This window comes from Erpetoichthys calabaricus, chromosome 10, assembly GCF_900747795.2.
Source record: "Erpetoichthys calabaricus chromosome 10, fErpCal1.3, whole genome shotgun sequence".
NCBI lineage: Eukaryota > Metazoa > Chordata > Cladistia > Polypteriformes > Polypteridae > Erpetoichthys > Erpetoichthys calabaricus.
The window spans coordinates 116612633-116637298 of NC_041403.2; the positions used below are offsets into that span (position 1 = coordinate 116612633).

The window sequence follows — 24666 nt, forward strand, 5'->3', positions numbered from 1 at the left end:
AAAGTGTGTATCCGGAAAACCAAATACAGGGGTTGGCGAGCGAAGCCCCCTAGTGTATATATATATATATATATATATATATATATATATATACACAGGTGCTGGTCATAAAATTAGAATATCATGACAAAGTTGATTTAATTCAGTAATTCCATTCAAAAAGTGAAACTTGTATATTAGATTCATTCATTACACACAGACTGATGTACGTTGTATTTCAAATGTTTATTTCTTTTAATGTTGATGATTATAACTGACAACTAATGAAAGTCCCAAATTCAGTATTTCGGAAAATTAGAATATTGTGAAAAGGTTCAATATTGAAGACACCTGGTGCCACACTCTAATCAGCCAATTAACTCAAAACACCTGCAAAAGCCTTTAAATGGTCTCTCAGTCTAGTTCTGTAGGCTACACAATCATGGGGAAGACTGCTGACTTGACAGTTGTCCAAAAGACGACCATTGACACCTTGCACAAGGAGGGCAAGACACAAAAGGTCATTGCTAAAGAGGCTGGCTGTTCACAGAGCTCTGTGTCCAAGCACATTAATAGAGAGGCGAAGGGAAGGACAAGATGTGGTAGAAAAAAGTGTACAAGCAATAGGGATAACCGCACTCTGGAGAGGATTGTGAAACAAAACCCATTCAAAAATGTGGGGGAGATTCACAAAGAGTGGACTGCAGCTGGAGTCAGTGCTTCAAGAACCACCACGCACAGACGTATGCAAGACATGGGTTTCAGCTGTCGCATTCCTTGTGTCAAGCCACTCTTGAACAAGAGACAGCGTCAGAAGTGTCTCGCCTGGGCTAAAGACAAAAAGGACTGGACTGCTGCTTTCTGATGAAAGTAAATTTTGCATTTCCTTTGGAAATCAAGGTCCCAGAGTCTGGAGGAAGAGAGGAGAGGCACAGAATCCACGTTGCGTGAGGTCCAGTGTAAAGTTTCCACAGTCAGTGATGGTTTGGGGTGCCATGTCATCTGCTGGTGTTGGTTCATTGTGTTTTCTGAGGTCCAAGGTCAACGCAGCCGTCTACCAGGAAGTTTTAGAGCACTTCATGCTTCCTGCTGCTGACGAACTTTATGGAGATGCAGATTTCATTTTCCAACAGGACCTGGCACCTGCACACAGTGCCAAAGCTACCAGTACCTGGTTTAAGGACCATGGTATCCTTGTTCTTGATTGGCCCGCAAACTCGCCTGACCTTAATCCCATAGAAAGTCTATGGGGTATTGTGAAGAGGAAGATGCAACACGCCAGACCCAACAATTCAGAAGAGCTGAAGGCCACTATCAGAGCAACATGGGCTCTCATAACACCTGAGCAGTGCCACAGACTGATCGACTCCATGCCACGCCGCATTGCTGCAGTAATCCAGGCCAAAGGAACCCCAACTACATATTGAGTGCTCTACATGCTCATACTTTACATGTTCACACCTTTCAGTTGGCCAACATTTCTAAAAATCCTTTTTTTGCATTGGTCTTAATTGATATTCTAATTTTCCGAGATACTGAATTTGGGACTTTCATTAGTTGTCAGTTATAATCATCAAAATTAAAAGAAATAAACATTTGAAATACATCAGTCCGTGTGTAATGAATAAATCTAATATACAAGTTTCACTTTTTGAATAGAATTATATCAACTTTTTCATGATATTCTAATTTTATGACCAGCACCTGTATACTAGGAGGCTTTACCCCCTACTTGCTTTGCTCGCTCACCCCCCAATGCCCCCTCGAGGCACATGACACGCTCGCCACTTCGTGAATCTGAAGGGGGGGGGGCTGAGCACACGCTAAGGACATGCGGACAGATCAGCTGCTGCTACTGAGCTTCGTGATCTGCAGGTCTGTGTCTGCAGGTGTGTCGATCATTTAAAAGTCCCACTTTCTTGTCTCATGGGATGTTAAAGTGTTTGTAAGTAAGGTATGATGTGCAAGTAGTCTTGCGAGATGATCACATCTCGACCCAAGATTTTTTTATATAATAGATAGATATATAATTTTTTTTCTGGGATTTTCCCTGGATACTTCAGTTTCCTTCCATATCACACATATATATTAAGGATAGAATGTTATGTTGCAACTCTAAACTAGCCAGTTCCAACTAAGTGTGAGTGTTTTATATCGTATATTGTTTATTCTATTCTCGCTAAGTAATTGAGTGCAAGGTAGGGTCCACTTGGAGGATACAAAGTGCCCTTGGTATAATACTCGTTTCAGAAATAAACAGATTAACAAGGTATTAATTTATCTGATTGTGGAACAGCTGGTTAGCAGCAACATGTATTATCCAATGTTAATTGTAAAAAAATTATGATAGGCGGTTGTTAAATGGCCTTCAGACGAAAGCAGGAAAAGCAACAGAATGTGATGAGTTGTTAGTATTTAACATTCGTTTTACTAGTTCCTTGTTAATACACCATCTATTATTCTTTCATGTCATCTTGCTTACAGATTTCCTGCAAAACAGAAATGAATTAATCAAGTTACCTCAGTAATTAACATTAATAAGTTAAATAGTCAAGCTGAAGAAGGAGTCCTACAGGACCCTTTTGTCCTGTGGGACCCTGGAGGCAGCTGATAGGTACTGGCAGGCCAAGCGGAATGCGGCTTTGGTGGTTGCTGAGGCAAAAACTCGGGTGTGGGAGGAGTTTGGGGAGGCCATGGAGAACGACTTTCGGACGGCTTTGAGGAGATTCTGGTCCACCATCCAGCGTCTCAGGAAGGGGAAGCAGTGCAGTGTCAACACTGTATATGGTGGGGATGGTGCGCTGCTGACCTCGACTCGGGACGTTGTGGGTCGGTGGGGGGAGTACTTCGAAGACCTCCTCAATCCCATTAACATGCCTTCCAATGAGGAAGCAGAGCCTGGGGACTCAGAGGTGGGCTCCCCCATCTCTGGGACTGAGGTCACCGAGGTGGTGAAAAAACTCCTTGGTGGCAGGGCCCCGGGGGTGGATGAGATACGCCCGGAGTTCCTCAAGGCTCTGGATGTTGTAGGACTGTCTTGGTTGACACGCCTCTGCAACATCGCATGGACATCAGGGACAGTGCCTCTGGATTGGCAGACCGGGGTGGTGGTCCCCCTCTTTAAGAAGGGGGATCGGAGGGTGTGTTCCAACTACAGAGGGATCACACTCCTCAGCCTCCCTGGAAAAGTCTATTCAGGGGTCCTGGAGAGGAGGGTCCGTCGGATAGTCGAGCCTCGGATTCAGGAGGAACAGTGTGGTTTTCGTCCTGGTCGCGGAACAGTGGACCAGCTCTATACCCTTAGTAGGGTCCTGGAGGGTGCATGGGAGTTTGCCCAACCAGTCTACATGTGTTTTGTGGACTTGGAAAAGGCATTCGACCGTGTCCCTCGGGGAATCCTGTGGGGGGTACTCCGAGAGTATGGGGTACCGGACCCCCTGATAAGGGCTGTTCGGTCCCTGTACGATCGGTGTCAGAGCTTGGTCCGCATTGCCGGCAGTAAGTCGAACCCGTTTCCAGTGAGAGTTGGACTCTGCCAGGGCTGCCCTTTGTCACCGATTCTGTTCATAACTTTTATGGACAGAATTTCTAGGCGCAGCCAGGGCGTTGAGGGGGTCCGGTTTGGTGGGCTCAGGATTGGGTCACTGCTTTTTGCAGATGATGTTGTCCTGTTTGCTTCATCAGGCCGTGATCTTCAGCTCTCTCTGGATCGGTTCACAGCCGAGTGTGAAGCGGCTGGGATGAGAATCAGCACCTCCAAATTCGAGACCATGGTCCTCAGCCGGAAAAGGGTGGAGTGCCCTCTCAGGGTTGGTAGCGAGATCCTGCCCCAAGTGGAGGAGTTCAAGTATCTCGGGGTCTTGTTCACGAGTGAGGGAAGAATGGAGCGTGAGATCGACAGGCGGATCGGTGCGGCATCCGCAGTAATGCGGGCGCTGCATCGGTCTGTCGTGGTGAAAAAGGAGCTGAGCCGCAAGGCGAAGCTCTCAATTTACCAGTCGATCTATGTTCCTACCCTCACCTATGGTCATGAACTATGGGTAGTGACCGAAAGAACGAGATCGCAAATACAAGCGGCTGAAATGAGTTTCCTCCGCAGGGTGTCTGGGCTTTCCCTTAAAGATAGGGTGAGAAGCTCAGTCATCCGGGAGGGGCTCAGAGTAGAGCCACTGCTCCTCCGCATCGAGAGGAGTCAGATGAGGTGGCTCGGGCATCTGATCAGGATGCCTCCTGGACGCCTCCCTGGTGAGGTGTTCCGGGCACGTCTAACCGGGAGGAGGCCCCGGGGAAGACCCAGGACACGCTGGAGGGACTATGTCTCTCGACTGGCCTGGGAACGCCTTGGGATTCTCCCGGAAGAGCTAGAAGAAGTGGCCGGGGAGAGGGAAGTCTGGGCATCTCTGCTCAAGCTGCTGCCCCCGCGACCCGACCTCGGATAAGCGGGAGACAATGGATGGATGGATGGATGAAGTTAAATAGTAATATTTATGCAGTAACACCATTTACCGTCTTACATTTAAATTGCTTATACATGATGCTTGTTATCTAGAATATAATTTATGGTTTCACAATGCCCAGTAAATACAGCAGACTTTGTTGATTTAAAAAAAGTTCAAACTGACAATATTGAATGCATTTGCAATTTTTATATTAAAAATATGTTCTTTCCAATCTTTTCTTTCACATTTTTCATATTAAAAAATCAATATTCATATTTTTCTTATCTGTTCTTAGGTCCACAGTGTCCAGCATTTCATTGTTAAATGACTCTACAGTATTGTAAAAAAAGAGAGGGCATACACCATATTGGCTGATTCCCCAACTTGCTTGTAAAATGCTCCTTGAACAGGGCAGTCTCATGAACTTAATAATCTGACTGTTGTCATCTAATTATAGCAGACTGGACTGTGAACAAACAGGGTGATAGGTTTTACACATGTGGCTCAATAACATGGGGCATTTTTCATAACTGTTTACCAGGACAATGTTAGTGACCACACAATATTAAACTACCTGGTTTAACATATTTTGTAATGTCATGTTTATTTATGTACATTAAGTAAATCAAGGGTAGTGTAGTACAGTTGGAATCCAAGCATTTATATGGGGTGAATAAAACAAATCTAAAAAAGTATATTTTATCATATACTGTATGCTCCAAGCCCTGTGTTGGCTGGGATTGGCTCCAATAGACCCCCGTGACCCTGTGTTCGTATTCAGCGGGTTGGAAAATGGATGGATGGATGTATGCTCCAATGGTGGCCCTATTTTCTCTTTATTGTGTAGACCTTAATAAAATGTTTAAATTCCCATACACTTGCCACTCTATGATCAGGTAAATTAGCATTTCCTCCCCCATTTCCTTTCTACATCAGTAATGTCAGGCAATTAAACAGAATAAGTAAACAGGCAGGAGTTAGGTTACACATTTAATTATGCATTATTGATAAAAATTCCCAAAAATATTAAGGAAGCAGAGTACTATGTGAATACTGGTAAACCATTCCCTTACAGCCTAAGTAGTAGTGCATCCATAGGCAGTTTTAGGATTATCTTCAGTGTAGCTTGCTTTGCTACCATATGGCCTTTAAATGGAGTATTGAAACAGGCCACATGCCTATGGCTGCCAAGATAGAGTTGTCTTCATCATTATTTTCTTTTCATGGCCAGATGGTGAGAGAGAGAGAGAAGTAAAGGCAAGGTAACCAACTTTATACCATTCTTACCATAAAACACAAACCAAAGGGGCGTTGCAGTACAGAATGGCCTCTAATTCAAAACCAATCATAAACAGAATTACTTTAGACCAATAGAATTTGTTTGTCTGTCCCATCTTCCGATAACAGTGCTTAGGTACAACTCATTTACTTTGTTTAGTCAGTTTATGGCCGTCCTGCAGGCAATGGCTCATATTTTGCAAGTCCAAACACAGTCACCCTTGCCATGCTGGTCTGATGCTCTATCCCCCTCAATATAAATTTCACATCCTGAGTTCATTCTAAAGAGTGGGGGAGCGGCTAAGGGGTTGGTTAGGTAAACATCAAAGCCTTGTTGTTCTCATCAATGAAGTAAGGCGTGCCTCCTGAAAAAATATCTAATACTAGCCGACTCCCGCCGTAGCATACAGCAGTGTAAGAATAGGAACGGAAAACGGTGAGAATGGAATTCAGAAATCAAGAAGAAATAAATACTTTTTGAGCTTAATCCAAAAGACTCGTACTACAATATTAGGTCTGTGCTCTGGTCTTTGGGTATTCGACAGTGCATGTAGAATTTCTGACCAAACAGGATTACATGTGAAAGTGATAAATAAATCAGGCTTTCCAAATTTACGTACTATGGCCATGGCATCCTGATAGTTTTGTTGCATGTATCTTGGACTTCCTGGAAATGTGGACATTAATATGATCGTTTTGCCTACACGTACATTGTTATTTTTAGCGTTTGCTTGCAGTGCGTCTGATAGTCCTTTGTATTGTTCCACGCGCAGATCTTGTTGATGTAATCTGAGATAGTTGAGACGCGCGCCCTCTGTTTTAACATACACATCTACGACGTACTGTTGGAATAGTTTGCCGCTGGAGTGCAAAATACTAAATGTATTCTTCATTGCTAATCTGCACATGTAAAATTGGCATTGAGTAAGCCTTATTCGCTTGCCGGTTCTTTTAGCGGGAACAAATTGTAAATCTTTGTGCCAGCCAATGTTTCCATAAGGGAATAAAAGTGGGTAAACCATAGGATCGCAATTCATATTGAGCGTGGAAATCTGTTTACAGGAGTTGCCTATGGGATAGATGCAAATGTCCCTTTCGGCATCTTCTCTGACAAAAATCACTGCAACATTGGTGTGACATGTCGGGGCATTGTATCGTCGTAAATCCTGCCTAGGGTTTCCCTTGAAAACCATTTGTACAGATGCTGTTGGATTGGACTGAGCGATTTCATGCATGTGTTTGTATGATTTAGCAAAGGGGTTGATGGTTCTGAGCATGGAATCTAGCTGGAGAAGTACATTTTCGCTGCATGCAGAGTTTGCTTTATTTTGTAAGTGTACTTCAGTAGCTTGCACTGTGTCAAAAACATACAACTGTCCATATCCTGGAGAGGTAGAAGTGTTAGTGTATAGTGGAGAGATTTGGTGATAAATTTGCCCGTGTATTTTAAAACAGTATGGTCTGTGGCCAGGAGGTTGAGTTATCTGTGCACCCATGGAATCAAACGCTAGGGAAGAGTTGTATTCTCGAATGTGTTCATGATAATTTTTAGCTTCTGATGTTTGCTGTGTAAGAAGCTGTTTTAAAGACACAGGTGGCTCCCGCAAAGGTGGTAAAGCTACTTTACCGTCGTGGCAGCACCTGGAGTACTTGTTGGATGTATTACGCTCAGCAGGCCAGTATAGTGCATGACAGTGTTTGCACTGCTGGTCTGGAGTCCCAATGTTGTACTCTTGGACGGGAAGACAGGAATGATGTGAAGAAGTACCTGTGGTAACGGGAAGAGGATTGTGTGTATGTCTGCTGAGACTGCGCTGGTTTGGAAACGTTGCTTTGCAGATGTCGCATTGCAAGACTTGTGAATGAGTTTTGTTGTGTTTAGTCAGACAATCCTTTGTAGTGAACTTCTTATTGCATTTCTGGCACTCATATAGTTGTTGGGAAGAATGCCTTTTCTTCTGTTTAGCAAGTGAGGCTCGCGTTTGAAAAGTTTTGTTGCAGGAATCGTATGTGTTACTGGAGTGGGAGTGAGGTAATTTTTCAGCAGAGTGAATTTTTGTGTGTTTGTGAAGATAGTTCTGCGTTGTGAAATGTTTTGAGCAAGTGTGACACTGAAACAATTTGTCGTTGCAGTGAATTTTCTTGTGTTTGGCAAGGCTGGGTTTTGTTTTGAAAGGTTTACTACAAATGCCGCAGAGGAAGGTTGCACCAGTAGACAAAACTGTAGTGTTCTGTGGAAGAGAAGAATGACTGAGGACTGATGTGTTGCTGTTATCAGACATTATATGATGCTGTGGAGACATGATCAGAATCGGTAGGAGGGCTTCATAGTGGCCATTGTCCAGTTGTCCTGAGTACAGAAGGTAAATGAAGAGAGTATTTCCAGAATTGTAAATGCAAGGCGGGATGTTGGGGTCGTGTTTGAAGTAAATGACAATGGAGAATCTCTGAAAGAGCTTGAATTTCAGCTTCACCACCATAAACTCCAGATGTTGCCATGTATTGATAGTACTCCTGACTTGTTGTGAAAACTCGATTTCGTTGGAAAGAACAACAGGAAGAATGTCTCCAAATCTATCCCAATGTGATGCAACAAAATCTACTGGCATATGTCGTAGTGAGAATGCATTGCCTTCATCAACCATTTATGTCAAGAAATAACCGACTGATAGGAACAGGCAGTTGCCGGATCCTGGAATAAAGATGACGTTGTACAAAAACCCATCGACAGAGAAGATACTGTCGTTCATTTTATAACAAAGGCTTAGGAAACAACCGTCGTATTATAACGAAAATAGCAAGGTGTATGAGAGGCCGCAGGCAGCATGGGGAAGGGTTTGGAAGAGGATGAATAGGAATCGAGAAATGCCGTGTCGGCTGTGTGTGGGCGGGACCAGTTTTGAAGAGGAGCCGCAGGCAGAGTAGGGTAGGGTTTGGAAGAGGATGAATAGGAATCGAGAAATGCCGTGTCGGCTGTGTGTGGGCGGGACCGGTTTTGAAGTGGAAGCAGGACAAACCAGAAGAGAAATATATATGAGATTACATTTGCTTTGTCTATTTACAAATAAAGACACATAAAATATTTATCAACTTATATGTTAGAAATCACTCCATCACAAGTATGTTAATTTTACTTAGTTTTATAGTAAACGCACACAGTGTAGCTAGTCAAATTTTAGCACTTTATACATACTCCACATTTTGTTTTGTATTTTTGTCAGCTCTTACTTTATATGCACTGTACCTATTGTTAAACATTAATACAGTATGTTCTTCGTGATATATCTAGTGCTTCTCAGCTATTTATAACTATAAAAAAACACAATGCACAAGCATTACAATGAAAGTTCTAAAATGTATTTATGACAATCCAAATACAAAAATACTACACTAAATTAAGGTGGTAACTCTCTTATGTCGCAGGTGGCTGGGGGGCGACCCGGCTGGGACACCCCGGAGGACCGGAAGAGGGCTTACGCCTTCTCCAGGCCACATGGGGGCGACCGTCCTGGCGGCTATGGGGACCACGGGTACAGAGCTTGGAAGCTCAACCCTGTAGGGGCCGGTGGTCACCACCAGGGGGCGCCCCAATGCCTTGGGAGCCCTGGTGTGGTGGAAGTGCTGGGGGGAAGAGGATCAGGGAGGGACACCCGGAGTGCTTCTGGGTACGCAGCCGGCACTTCCGCCACACTGGGGAGTGACGGTGGAAGATTGCTGGGAAGCACCTGGCACACATCCGGGTGATTATAAAAGGGGCCGCCTCCCTTCATTCAGGACTTGAGTCGGGTGGAAGCAGGACGAGGTCTGGGAGAGGAAAGTGGCTTGAAGGAGAGAAGGCATTGTGTGGTGGCCAGGACTTTTGGGGACTTGGGGTCTGAGGAGCACTAACTGTAAATATGCAACCTGTAAATAAACATGTGTGGGGTGATTTGAACGTGTCTTCCTGTCTGTGTCCGGGTCATGTTCCACAATGGCGCCCAACGTGGGGCCCTCTGCCTGTTCCAAGGCAGGGACCACGAAACAAATATTTTGTGGACAGCCCAGAGCAGCAGGTGCCCCCGCACATGTGCCGCGGGTGCGGAGTGCTCACGGCCCCGAGAGAGAGGGAGCGAACCCACAAACCGCCATCGGACCGCGGTCAGAATCCTCTTACCTAGTGCAGAAAAGCAGCGACGCGTGTTACAGGAGTGCAGCCGGCTCCTATGGGTGTGCTGCCGCCGATGGCGCTCGGGATGCTGTGGCGTCTAGGAAGGCCATGCTGAGGCCGCTGCCTTGGACAGACGGGATCCGGGAGGTGAGTTCCCTGCTCGCCGGCAGCCAGCCCTGGGGGGCTGAGCATGTTCTGTGTTTTGCAGGCAGGGACTGCCCGGGTCTGCGTCAGTAGGAGGAGATCCAAGATGGCCGCAGACCGGAAGTCCCTCCCCGAGACAGGCACGGGATTGGAAGGTGTGTCTTGCGTGCCCGCCGATGATTGGATGGAGGTGGGACCAAGGAATGTCTGTCATGTGCCGGGGAAGGACCCAATTGGGCCGGAGGAACAGGAAGCAGTCACTGGCTGGCTTTCTGTGCTTGCCTGTGGCCCTGCGCGAGCTGGAGGAGTGCCTTCAGCCCACAGGGCCATTATTACAGATTATGAGTGCCCTCCGTGTGGAGTTGTAGAAGCTGGAGGGGAAGGCAGTCGTGTTGATGATGTCACTTCGTGAGAGGGCAGAACGGCGCAACGTTGGATCCTTTGGCCGGAGAGGCATGGCGGGGACGGTGAGTAGAGCTGACCCCGTAAAGCATAAAGGAGATCCCACCGAAAAGGCCTGTGATGTGAATGATTGGAACCGAGTAGGGGGTTCTCTGACAGTGGACGCGGCGGCAAGTGCTGCATGCATGGTGAGAGGAGAGACAGCGAGAGGGCTGGCAGGACGCGGGCTGATGTGTGCCCCAGGTACTAGCGCCTTACGCCCTGAGCCGGCGGTGGCTTTGCATCGATCTATAGGGACGCAGATGGGACAGGATCTGTGCCTTATCCATAGGCAGACCCAAACCGTCATGGCATCCCAGAGGAAAAGGAGGAATCGAGGGAAGAATGCCGGTTCCTCCGATAAGGGAGGACATGAGGCAGGACACTCACGTCCGGAGAATTGCCGCCCTCTGCGGAGGCAGAAGGAAGCCCCGGAGTTGGCGGAGGTGTCGGAAGAATGAGCGGACCTGTCTGTTCCTCGCAGACGGGCACGGAAACCGTGGAGGGGGTGCCGGTCGGAGAGGGGAGTGCTGCCAGTGCGTGGCACGGAGGGATGCCAGGTGGTGGTGTCCAGGCAGCGTCTCTGCCCCTCTCTCTGTTTTGATTGCAGGACTGGACCCTGGATGCACAGTAGGACCCGCTTTGTTGGAGACCTGCCCTCAGTGGATGGTCTGCTTCACCGGATGGCGCTTCGCTGGCGATGGGGCGCTACCACAGCTGGCGGAGGCTATGGAGGTACGAGCAGCTCCAATCAAAGGGGCACGGAAACCTCGGAGGAGGTGCCGAAAGAGTAGGCCCCGGGGTGCCGGTAGGAGGGGGGAGTGCTGCCTGTGCGAGGCACGACAAGACACCAGGTGGTGGTGTCCAGGCAGCGTCTCCGCCCGTTTCTGTTCTTTGTTTAGCAGGACCGGACCCTGGAGCTTCGAGAGTAGGACCCACTTTGGGGATGAGCTGCCCTCGCAGGACGAGCTGCTCTGCCCAATGGGTCTTCACTAGAGGTGGGGCAGTGTCGCAGGTGGCTGGGGGGGCGACCCGGCTGGGACGCCCCGGAGGACCGGAAGAGGGCTTACGCCTTCCCCAGACCACGTGGGGGCAACCGCCCTGGTGGCTATGGGGACTCGGGTACAGAGCTTGGAAGCTCAACCCTGTAGGGGCCCGTGGTCACCACCAGGGGGCACCCCAATGCCTTGGGAGCCCTGGACCTCAGCACTTCTGCCACACCTGGAAGTGCTGGGGGGAAGAGGATCAGGGACACCCGGAGTGCTTACGGGTACGCAGCCAGCACTTCCGCCACACTGGGGAGTGCCGGTGGAAGATTGCCAGGAAGCACCTCCGGGTGATTATAAAAGAGGCCGCCTCCCTTCATTTAGGACTTGAGTCAGGTGGAAGCAGGACGAGGTCTGGGTGAGGAAGGAGGTGGCCTGAAGAAGAGAAGGGGACTTGGGGACTGAGGAGCACTAACTGTAAATATGCAACCTGTAAATAAACGTGTATGGGGTGATTTGAACGTGTCTGCCTGTCTGTGTCCGGGTCATGTTCCACACTTGTGAATAAATCTTAGTTTTGTAATTTTACTTCTGCTACATCCATCCATCTACATCCCATTTTTAAATAAAAAGTAAGTCATCTGCATCTGCAGCTAATCTTTTCAGCCAATGGTGATTTACTGTAGTATTCAATATGTATTAAGCAAACTAGATATTTCTAAATGTTCTAAGGATTGCACTTTAAACTGCAATTCTATTGTTAATCTTGTCCTACAGCAAAATTAAGCAAAAAAGTCAACAAACCTGTTAGACAGAAAAGTGACACCAACCACTTAAAGCAAAGGGTTGTCATACAGTTTCGCCTAACAGGATCTTTGTAACCACAGACATTAATGACTATATGTGCTTTCTTTGTTCCTTTCTTTCCTTGTATAGTGAAAGCTATAAAGAACTTGGTTTTTGCTTAATACAAAAACTATCTTTGTGTTCTACAAACATATTTTTAGAATAAAAATGAAGTGTATTTGTACTTAAAAATGCCATTTTTTACTATTAGATGATACATGTTTATTATCTGGTGGTATAGTGTAATGCTAAAAGTTTTTGTGTATGTAAATGCATTCATGTATCATCATCATCATCATGGCAAAGAAGTAGAAGATTACACATTAGTCAATATATTCAGCATTTCAAATCATGACTTACACCATGCAGTATAGATGAATAGTAGTGCCTGACAGCTGACTAGCTGTGTGAAATTTGAATATTCTGCCTATGTCTGTTTTTTCTAAGTACCCTGCTTTCTCTCCCACATCTTAAAGGCATGCTTTTTAGTTTAACCAGCTCTTCTAAATTGTCCTGTTGTGAGTATGTGTGTGGCCTTGTGAATAAGTGAGGTTTATGAATGCAGACAAATGGCTTTCACTGTGCTATTTTCAACTTTTATGCAAATCTGTTATGAATCGTTACAGAAAGTTGTATTTTTGCAGCAATATAAAAGCCATATCTCTCTGTAACAAATCTAGCAATCCATTCTTAACATCCTCACTAAGCTGTATGCAGAACAGAGTTCATTTATGGCCTAAAACAGACTTTGTAAGAGTACATTGCCGCACCCAAACTTTTTATGGCTCTCACCATATCTTCAATTCTAGTATACTTTTCTTATTTCATATGGATCAAAAATAAATGCCTAATTAAAATGTGTGACCCTGGCTGTCATGGTGACAAACCTATGCACCTTTTGGGTTGGTTGAAGGAGCACTATGTCATTTAAAGGAGTCTTAGGCATGGAATCACAACTTTGATCCAAGTCACCCTGACTTTGTATATACTGCAAATGAGACCTAGAAGTTCAGAGACTTGTGTTTTAAACTCCATACTGCAGCAAATATCTTACCATTAACACGTTTAAGAGCTAGATCAAGATACTCCAAATGTTTTTTTTTTTTTAAATCTTAGTATCAGAAGAACCTGTAGCATGTCCTTGCTCTGTTGCCCACTGTCTACCCTAGCCGTTGCCAATGACTTCTGCTTGTTGTTATCTAGTAACCACTATCACTTAGCCATAAACTAAAACCAATTTGAGAGTACTTGCCAGCTGTACTAAACACTTAATGCATATGTTACTTTTACAGTTCAATAAAGATGTGATTAGGAAATGACTACACGTGAATCTAATCTATATACTGTGAAATAATCAGCCTCAATACACTCAAAAAGGTTTGGGGCAGCCACGCATATGCAGTCATGGCCGAAATTATCGGCACCCCTGGAATTTTCCCAGAAAATGCACCATTTCTCCCAGATAATTGTTGCAATTACAAATGTTTTGGTATACACGTTTATTTCCTTTATGTGCATTGGAACAACACAAAAAAACAGAAAAAAGCCAAATCTGACATCATTTCACACAAAACTCAAAAACTGGGCTGGACAAAATTATTGGCACCCTCTACTTAATATTTGGTTGCACGCCCTTTGGAAAAAATAACTGAAATCAAGTGCTTCCTATAACCATCAACAAGCTTGTTACACCTCTCAACTGGAATTTCCGACCACTCTTCTTTTGCAAACTGCTCAAGGTCTCTCAGATTTGAAGGGCACGTTCTCCCAACAGCAATTTTGAGATCTCTCCATAAGTGTTCAATCGGATTTAGATCCAAACTCATTGGTGGCCACTTCAGAACTCTCCAGCGCTTTGTCTTCAACCATTTCTGAGTGCTTTTAGAAGTATGTTTGTGGTCATTGTCCTGCTGGAACACCCATGGCCTCTGACGCAGACCCAGCTTTCACACACCGGGCCCTACATTGCACCCCAATATCTTTTGGTAGTCTTCAGATTTCATGATGCCTTGCACACAGTCAAGGCATCCAGTGCCAGAGGCAGCAAAACATTCCCAAAACATCTTGGAACCTCCACCATGTTTGACTGTAGGTACTGTGTTCTTTTCTTCGTAGGCCTCATTCCGTTTTCTGTAAACAGTAGAATGATGAGCTTTACCAAAAAGCTCTACCTTGGTCTCATCTGTCCACAAGACGTTCGCCCAGAAGGATTTTGGCTTCCTCAAGTACATAAGTACATTTTGGCAAACTCCAGTCTGGCTTTTTTATGTTTGTGTCAGCAGTGGGGTCCTCCTGGCTCTCCTGCCATAGCGTTTCATTTCGATCAGATGTCAACGGATAGTTCGAGCTGACACTGTTGCACCCTGAGTCTGCAGAACAGCTTGAATATGTTTTGAAGTTGATTGGGGTTGTTTATCCACCATTCGGACTATCCTTTGTTGCAGTCTTTTATCAATTTTTCTGTTCCGTCCACGTCCAGGGAGATTAGCTACAGTGCAATGTGTTGTGAACTTCTTGATTATGTAGAACACAGTGGACAAAGGAACATGAAGATCTCTGGAGATGGACTTGTAGCCTTGAGATTGTTGATATTTTTCCACAATTTTTGTTCTCAAGTCCTCAGACAATTCTCTGCTCTTCTTTCTGTTATCCATGCTTAGTGTGGCACACTCAGACACACAACAGAAAGGTTGAGTGAACTTTTCTCCATTTTAACTGGCTTCAGGTATGATTGCTATATTGCCAGCACCTGTTTCTTGCCACAGGTGAGTTCAAACGAGCATCATATGCTTGAAATAAAACGATTTACCCACAATTTTGAAAGGGTGCCAATAATTTTGCCTGGCCCATTTTTGGAGTTCTGTGTGACATGATGTCAGATTTGGCTTTTTTTTCTGTTTTTTTGTGTTGTTCCAATGCACATAAAGGAAATAAACATGTATATACAAAAACATTTGTAATTACAATAATTTTCTGGGAGAAATGGTGCATTTTCTGGGAAAATTCCAGAGGTGACGATAATTTCGACCATGACTGTATTATCCCTGGCTGCAAAAGGGTATGAAAAAGTCGTACTGAAGTGCATAGATCGGAGCCCAAGATTGAACTGATTAGTTAAGCCAAAGATGGCGGCTTTAAAGGTTTTTAAAGGAATTGATGTCAGTTATATCGGAACTGAAAGTGATGTCTTTCTTGGGGGCCAAAATCGGAAGTGACATCTTTCTTGGGGTTAGAACCGGACGTGTGTGACAATACATTTTCCTAATTGTAGCAGATGTATAGCGTTTGTCCACCTCTCGAACCCTCAGGTACCACTCTTGAGACCAGGTGAAAGTACAATAACTATTTATTTTTCTATTGTACAGTGCACAAAGCACTACACACACCACACTATTCATAAACTACAATAAACTCTCTCACAATAACCAATCCTCCTCGCCCAGACACGTCGCCACCCTACCTCCCAGCTCAGCTCAGTGTTCTGGGCTTTCCTTAGTCCTTTTATAGCTCCTGACCCAGAAGTGGTTCCAAGCACAACCCACAAGTCCATTTCCTTCCGGGTCAGGGCAAACAGCCTTCTTCATCCCGGGAGCACGTTGCTTCCTCCAGTCACGTGACTGTGACGCACTCCCGGGTTATAGGGCATGCAAGAGCCCACTAGCCCCCCTACAGCGACTCCTGGCGGCCCCCAAGGTATCCAGCAGGGCTGTGTCACAACACTACAAAGTCCATGAGGCCCTGCTGGAACTTGGGGCACGAATATGCTGTCCGGAGGGCTCCTCCTAGCGGCCTGGGGGTGAGGGCCGGACTGGAAAGCCGGCAATCCTCCACATAATATTCAGCAGAATCAAAAAATAACGGAATCTGTTATCAGGTTTTGCAGATGTCAGCTACTGGCCACTTCAGAACTGCCCATATTTGTTCATGTGTCAATAACAAGGCCATCTTGAGAGAATTTAAAGCACTAAAAATGCTGATAACATTATTTATATAGCATCCTTCACACATAATTACACTCTTCAAATTGCTTAACACAGTTAAGAAAATAAAGAAATAAACATGTAACAAAAACATAAGATTACAAAAAACATATACGTAATTGAGTTAACCCTCAAACATATAAATTAAAATTAATTGAAGAAAATAAGCATGGACCAATCTGTCACAGTTCCAGGGACATGGATTCACTTGTTCAGTGTGTGTATGTGGACTTGGCATGTCTTGCTTTTCTCCAAGATTTTAAGCATATTCTTTTTTTTATTAAGTTGTGGCTATAAATTGGCCAAGTATTTGTGAGACTGTGCATTGCAATGGAAGGGCACATTGTTTGGAAACAGTGCCACATGAGTAGAGATTAATTCCTTTTGCCCTTTACTGGTTGCCCACTGCTGGTGCAGCTGCAAGTTTGCAGGCTCACCGTTTAACATGTCTGTCACCTGAAGATTGATGTGATGAACATTTAAAACTGACTAACTAACCACTGACCTGGCTTTGCAGTCTTTTTTCTGTCTTCACTCCTCCAGAATGAGCTGTCTCTATCTGCTGATCTGCAGCTGCTGAACCTACCTGACGAGGGAGGCTATTTGTTCCTAAACTAAAGAAGGGAGTTAATGCAGGACAACTACTAACGTCACTGCTTGATTGCTGTGTTTGTTTGTAATGAAGTGGCGGCTCCCGTCTGAATAAAGGCTGAGACTGTTCCTGTTTTCACTACAATAAAGCTGATTTTCTCAGAAGCCTAGATTCACCTCCTTTTCTCAGGTGCAAGCTGGTGACCCACACATCACAATACACTATATATATATCACACATATATACAGTGCATCCGGAAAGTTTTCACAGCACATCACTTTTTCCACATTTTGTTATGTTACAGCCTTATTCCAAAATGGATTAAATTCATTTTTTCCTCAGAATTCTACACACAACACCCCATAATAACAACATGAAAAAAGTTTACTTGAGGTTTTTGCAAACTTATTAAAAATAAAAAAACTGAGAAATCCCATGTACATAAGTATTCACAGCCTTTGCTCAATACTTTGTCGATGCACCTTTGGCAGCAATTACAGCCTTGAGTCTTTTTGAATATGATGCCACAAGCTTGGCACACCTATCCATGGCCAGTTTCGCCCATTCCTCTTTGCAGCACCTCTCAAGATCCATCAGGTTGGATGGGAAGCGTCGGTGCACAGTCATTTTAAGATCTCTCCAGAGATGTTCAATCGGATTCAAGGCTGGGCTCTGGCTGGGCCACTCAAGGACATTCACAGAGTTGTCCTGAAGCCACTCCTTGGATATCTTGGCTGTGTGCTTAGGGTCGTTGTCCTGCTGAAAGATGAACCGTTGCCCCAGTCTGAGGTCAAGAGCACTCTGGAGCAGGTTTTCATCCAGGATGTCTCAATACATTGCTGCAGTCATCTTTCCCTTTATCCTGACTAGTCTCCCAGTCCCTGCTGTTGAAAAACATCCCCACAGCATGATGCTGCCACCACCATGCTTCACTGTAGGGATGGTATTGGCCTGGTGATGAGCGGTGCCTGGTTTCCTCCAAACGTGACGCCTGGCATTCACATCAAAGAGTTCAATCTTTGTCTCATCAGACCAGAGAATTTTCTTTCTCATGGTCTGAGAGTCCTTCAGGTGCCTTTTGGCAAACTCCAGGCAGGCTGCCATGTGCCTTTTACTAAGGAGTGGCTTCCGTCTGGCCACTCTACCATACAGGCCTGATTGGTGGATTGCTGCAGAGATGGTTGTCCTTCTGGAAGGTTCTCCTCTCTCCACAGAGGACCTCTGGAGCTCTGACAGAGTGACCATCGGGTTCTTGGTCACCTCCCTGACTAAGGCCCTTCTCCCCCGATTGCTCAGTTTAGATGGCCGGCCAGCTCTAGGAGGAGTCCTGGTGGTTTCAAACTTCTTCCACTTATGGATGATGGAGGCCACTGTGCTCATTGGGACCTTCAAAGCAGCAGAAATTTTTCTGTAACCTTCCCCAGATTTGTGCCTCGAGACAATCCTGTCTCGAAGGTCTACAGACAATTCCTTTGAATTCATGCTTGGTTTGTGCTCTGACATGAACTGTCATCTGTGGGACCTTATATAGACAGGTGTGTGCCTTTCCAAATCATGTCCAATCAACTGAATTTACCACAGGTGGACTCCAATTAAGCTGCAGAAATATCTCAAGGATGATCAGGGGAAACAGGATGCACCTGAGCTCAATTTTGATCTTCATGGCAAAGGTTGTGAATACTTATGTACATGTGCTTTCTCAATTTTTTTATTTTTAAATAAATTTGCAAAAACCTCAAGTAAACTTTTTTCACATTGTCATTATGGGGGGTTGTGTTTAGAATTCTGAGGAAAAAAATGAATTTAATCCATTTTGGAATAAGGCTGTAACATAACAAAATGTGGAAAAAGTGATGCGCTGTGAATACTTTCCAGATGCACTGTATAAACTGCTCAAAAAAATTAAAGGAACACTTTGAAAACACATCAGATCTCAAAGGGAAAAAAATCCTGCTGGATATCTCTACTGATATGGACTGGGTAATGTGTTAAGAATGAAAGGATGCTACATCGTTTGATGGAAATGAGAATTATCAACCTACAAAGGGCTGAATTCAAAGACACTCCAAAAAGCAGGCTAGTCCATTTTGTTGAAATTTCATTGCAGCAATTCAAAAATCGTACTCAGTAGTTTGTATGGTCCCCACATACTTGTAGCATGCCTGACAACGTCGGGGGGACATGCTCCTAATGAGACGTCGGATGGTGTTCTGGGGCATCTCCTCCCAGCTCCTGGACAGTCTGATATGCAACCTGGTGGCGTCGGATGGACCGAATCATAATGTTCCAGAGGTGTTCTATTGGATTTAGGTCAGGTGAGCGTGGGGGCCAGTCAATGGTATCAATTCCTTCATCCTCCAGAAACTGCCTGCATACTCTCGCCACACGAGGCCAGGCATTGTCATGCTGCAGGTGGAACCCAGGACCCACTGCTTCAGCATAGGATTTGACAATGGGTCCAAGGATTTCATCCCGATACCTAATAGCAGTCAAGGTGCCGTTGTTTAGCCTGTAGAGGTGTGTGCGTCCCTCCATGGATATACCTCCCCAAACCATCACTGACCCATCACCAAGCAAGTCATGCTGAACAATGTTACAGGCAGCATAACGTTCTCCATGGCTTCTCCAGACCCTTTCACGTCTGTCACATGTGCTCAGGATGAACCTGCTCTCATCTGTGAAAAGCACAGTGTGCCAGTGGTGGACCTGCCAATTCTGGTATTCTATGGCAAATGCCAAACAAGCTCCACGGTGCCGGGCAGTGAGGACAGGGCCCAGTAGAGGACGTCAGGCCCTCAGGCCACCCTCATGGTCTGTTTCTGATTGTTTGGTCAGAGACATTCACACAAGTGGTCTGCTGGAGATCATTTTGTAGGGCTCTGGCAGTGCTCATCCTGTTCCTCCTTGCCCAAAGGAGCAGATACCGGTCCTGCTGATGGGTTAAGGACCTTCCACGGCCCTGTCCAGCTCTCCTAGAGTAACTGCCTGTCTCTTGGAATCTGCTCCATGCCCTTGAGACTGTGCTGGGAAACAGAGCAAAACTTCTGGCAATTGATGTGCCATCCTGGAGAAGATGGACAACCTGTGCATCCTCTGTAGGGTCTAGGTATCGCCTCATGATACCAGGAGTGACACTGATCGTAGCCAAATGCAAAACTAGTGATAAAACAGTCAGAAAAGATGAGGAGGGAAAAATGTCAGTGGCCTCCACCTATTAAACTATTCCTGTTTTGGGGGTCGTCTCATTGTTGCCCCTCTAATGCACCTGTTGTTAATTTCATTAACACCAAAGCAGCTGAAACTGATTAACAACCCCCTCTGCTACTTAACTGACCAGATCAATAGCCCAGAAGCTTCATTGACTTGATCCAATACTTTTTTAAAGCAGTATATATATATATATATAAACAGAATTCCTTTATTCATCCCTTGGTAGTAGCTCATTGAAAACATATTGATATGAAAATTTTGTATTCATTATTTTGCGATCACCTTTTTATAATAGCATTTCACTATGTTTTGCTACTATATGTCACAGTCACAATCTAAAATAAATAAAATGCAGATACATTATCATACTATTACAACAAGGAAAAACAGCAATATGAAAATGTAGAAATATATTCTGATCATAAATTAATTTAACAAAAGAGAAATATATAAAGTCAGAAGTCTGGGATATGCTGAAGCTGGAATCTCTGAAGACACAGAAATAAGAAAAGCAGATTCAGAAAATGGAAAAAATAGATAAATATTTTCATGATCAGGTTATAATTAAGTAATAAATGTCGAAATCATGAGTTGTCTGAACTCATCATCATAGAAAAATTATAAAACTACTGAAACAAACAATCTTGTGATCACAGCAGTAGTTTGAAATCCTGATGTGTGTCTCTAAATTTCCCTATAGGGGCAAATTATCTATTTATCTATCTATATTATTTTCTGAGCTCCATATATCATGTATTAATACAAACTTGTTATAAGTGTGTTTATGGTGTCTTCTTAGCCTAGTTTAACTTGTAATACATTGGGGCATAGCTAGCTATGGTCCAACGCTTTTGTTGTCTGTAACTCTGATGATAAATTATGAGCTCTCTCTCAATATTGTGATAGCATTTTTCAATTAAAGAAATATTCTTCATTTTTTGTGGCCTTTATCTTATATGCTGTAGCACCTTTTCCTAGTCAACATCATATCAACGTGCTTAAGAAGTACACAATCATGGAACAATAATTTGTAAATGTTCTGTAAGTGCAGAAAAGAGCAATGTTAATGAGTGACATGGTCAGGTAATGCAGTACGTGAGATGCATATATTGACCCCAACCCTTACGATTTATAGTCCGATCTCTTCGTGAATATGGCACAGAGAACACGAAATAAAAGGTCAAAATTCGCTTTTAAAAATATCTAGCATTAAAGGAGCTAAACATTTCCACATTCCGCTTTAAGGAGCCTATCCCTTTAAGGCTGGCTCTGTGATGTCATCGGACGACAAGGCATTTTTTTCAATAATTATTATTCGGTGATGCTCGCCGACAGGCTGCGGCTTTGAAGACCACGGATAAAACATCTACATTAATTTAACAATCCAAAATAGTCTCAGGCAGTTCAGTGGGTAAGTCTGTTTAATTTGCCTTGATTTAGTCGCAGTAAAAACAAGCATAAATACTAACATTGCGTCATCAGAAGCCGGTGGAGGTGTGCAAAGGAGTGTTAGCCACGATTGCCAACTCATACGCAAAAGAGATGAGCAGGGTTTTACAACCTCATGCAATTTGTTTATTGTCCGTCTAAGCACCTGGCAGATAGGGTGCGGTGAGGCCTGTCTGAAAAGTGACAGATCAATGCATCCATTTATGTGTCGTGATGATAATGCGGCACGAATTATGATCATTTTCTGATATTTGTATGTGCTTCGCCCACGCAAAATATTGCTGTTTATACCTTTGCATGCGTTTTAATGTATTTATTGCACCTCTCCACGTAAGAACCCTAGGAGGCGGTGATAAAACGCACCTGAATCTGCTGCCTTGGACTGGCGACGTTGCGTGATCCCCATCCTCCTCGTAACGCCATGTCTACGTATTCCTCTGTTTTCCGCCTTTCTATAGAGGTAGTGTCGTCTGGATTATTTTAAACTGATGCGCTGCAATGTTTGCTGCATTTTCATCCAAGAATGCGTTTGATTTGGCTAACTGCAGCAGCGCAAAGACGACCCAACCTTGCTCAATGAAACAGCGGGTCGAAAACGCCCAAGTCGTGACCTCGGCTTTGGGCAAGTCGTGTTTCGGAACACCGGTGTATTTTAAACCCGGGCGAGCCTGTCGTCGTTTTCCAGATTATCGTTTTACACCTTTCTGTATGTACGTCTTTATTAAGAGCCTCCTGTGAATCATGCATCAGGATGAATAATTAAGCACTCGGTTAAATAGGGATTTGCTTTGCTTCTTCGTATATTTAGTGCTGCAGTTTTCACATGTACAGTATGTGTGCAGACTCAGTCATTGCAATTTGTGGGGTTTACAGCCAGTGCTATTTTAGCATTGTAAAATGAATGAAAATATGGGGCAACCAATGTACGAGTTCAGGTCACCAGATTTGCGGTTGGAAGATACAAAGTTTCATAATGCGAGTGTCGAGCGTCAAGAATCTTCAAGAAACCATCCGAGTCCAGGAATCTATGAACATGCTTTTTTGAAACCCCTTATAGAGTGACAACGTCGAAATTCTTTGGAAGAGTATATACACCGGACGGGGTTAAACCGGCCACAAGGAGCTCTTCTGTACTGACTGCCCTTTTAAACCTAAAAACGAACACGAACCAGTTTATGCAGGAGTTCATGAGAATTGCTTTAAGTCAGGCACCGCCTGATGCATAAGGGACACCACTGCCAACTACTGAAGTGTACATAAAACAGGATTTGATTGTGTGCCATAGTAAATTGATCATTGTATTGACATAAGATTATTTAGAAGATGATGGGGTGGGAGTGCACCTCTTCTCCAATTCCTAATTTTGCATTCCTGCCACTTCACCTTCAGAATCCTCTTATTTCCATACAATAGGACTATTGTTTGTTGTGCATACATCATATCTAGGCAGGGCCGGATTTTCCTAAAGGCTAACTAGGCTTCAGCCTAGGGCCTCAAGATCAAGAGGGGCCTACATTCAAATTGTTAGCAAAATTAAAATTACACTATTCTAAAAACAGCGAACACTAAAACACTGAACCGAAAATAAGGAGAAATTCTACGCATATGACTAATAAACAAACATAAAAATGTATTGATTAAGATCAACGCGTTAATTTTCCACACATGTTAGTACCAATCACAACATGTTTCATTTAACATATTGATATATATCACAGTAATGATGTATTTTATTATCTCTTATGTAATTTACAAACTTAAAAATGGAAGGTGAAAGGGCCTCATAAGTGGAATAGCCTAGGGCCTCTTTTCATATAAATCCGGCCCTGTATCTAGGTGTTTGGCATTACACTGGGGGGAAAAAACTTACAATATCCTGACTTTTGGGGATTTTACATCGTTAAAGCTAAAGCTTTATTGGTACTTTAAACTATAGTATATATGTATGTTTTAGTATTAGCATATCTTAAAGAGGTTAAAAGGAGCTTCATCTAATCGTTGATATTATTGCTGTTGCTCTACAGCACTGCGAATCAGAAGTGTGCTCTAAGGGTAAGCTCATAGGACTTGATATTACAATCACAATATTCATCACTTTCTTGATGTCTCGAATGGGGTAATCACTTAATTGAGGTCATCAAGTGGGCACCCTGCTTCATCAGTGTTTTGTTGATAGGCCAATGACACCTCCATAGGGCTCAACAACACCACCTGGTATCCCAGGTACAATCCCCTCAGCTTTTACCCGTTACTTGTCATTTTGTAGCCCAGTTGTTGCTTTGTTCGCCAGCTTCCGATAGCGACTTGACAGCTTGTTTGAAGGATTGCTGTTGTATTCCCATCCCCTACCAAAAGTCTCATTGTTGATGTGGCTACAAATCGTCTACATCCTACCTCTACCGGGAGCACCTGGGTAAGCTAGCCGCATTATTCTGCCTCAGCTGCTATGTCTGTATACCTAAGAATTGTGCGTTAATATGCCTCATCAACTGCTGCCTCCCATGGTACCATTAACTCTGCGATGAAAAAAGACTTCTAGGAGGTTGACCACAAGATCAGGTCTGGCCTAAGACTGGATGTAATAATTTCTGCTGGAAAAATTAGCTTCCTTAGCTGATTTACATCAACCTGCATCTTCCAGTCCAACAAGAAGATGCCAATGAGAATTGGTTCCTTTCTTGTGGATGGTTTCACTGGAGCTTGTCCTGCTGTTATGAATTGGACAGTGTTTGCGAATCTGGTGATCAGGGGAGGGACGCCAGTGGTGGGAGATTTCATTTTTAGGGTAATTGCCAGTTGTTGCAGAACATGGTTATGCCTCCAGTTGTAGCGACTTTGTGACAGACTGGGTTTATTGCCGGTGAGGTTACTGGGGTTGGCAGAGATAACATGATGGGTCTACTCCAAACTCATTGATGTAGGTTCATGGGTGTGGGAGGAACATCATAGGTAGCTCTGATGATGAAGCTGATTCGCTTCCTTCCATCTCCTACAGATCTTTGCGGGTGAGCTTACAATGCTCCAGATTTTCGCAGCTAGTCCACTGGCCCTGTTTGGACTGTGAGACTGTCCTTGCATCTCTCTGTGCCTCCTTTTGCTGCTGAACCACAGCAACTGCCAGCTGTCTTCTCTGGGTAGATGTTGCCCGATGCCATGAGGGTTGACTTGCTGCAAG

General features: G+C 44.3%; 1 protein-coding gene across 1 annotated transcript in view; it reads left to right on the forward strand.

Moving 5' to 3' along the window:
- The first annotated feature begins 21333 nt into the window (after positions 1-21333).
- The window catches only part of LOC114659338 (glutathione hydrolase 7), a 74749-nt gene continuing 71416 nt past the window's right edge, over positions 21334-24666 (forward strand). Inside the window, exon 1 of the mRNA XM_051932827.1 lies at positions 21334-21457. The gene's annotated coding sequence lies outside the window, so the exon portion shown is untranslated. The remainder of the gene's footprint in view (positions 21458-24666) is intronic.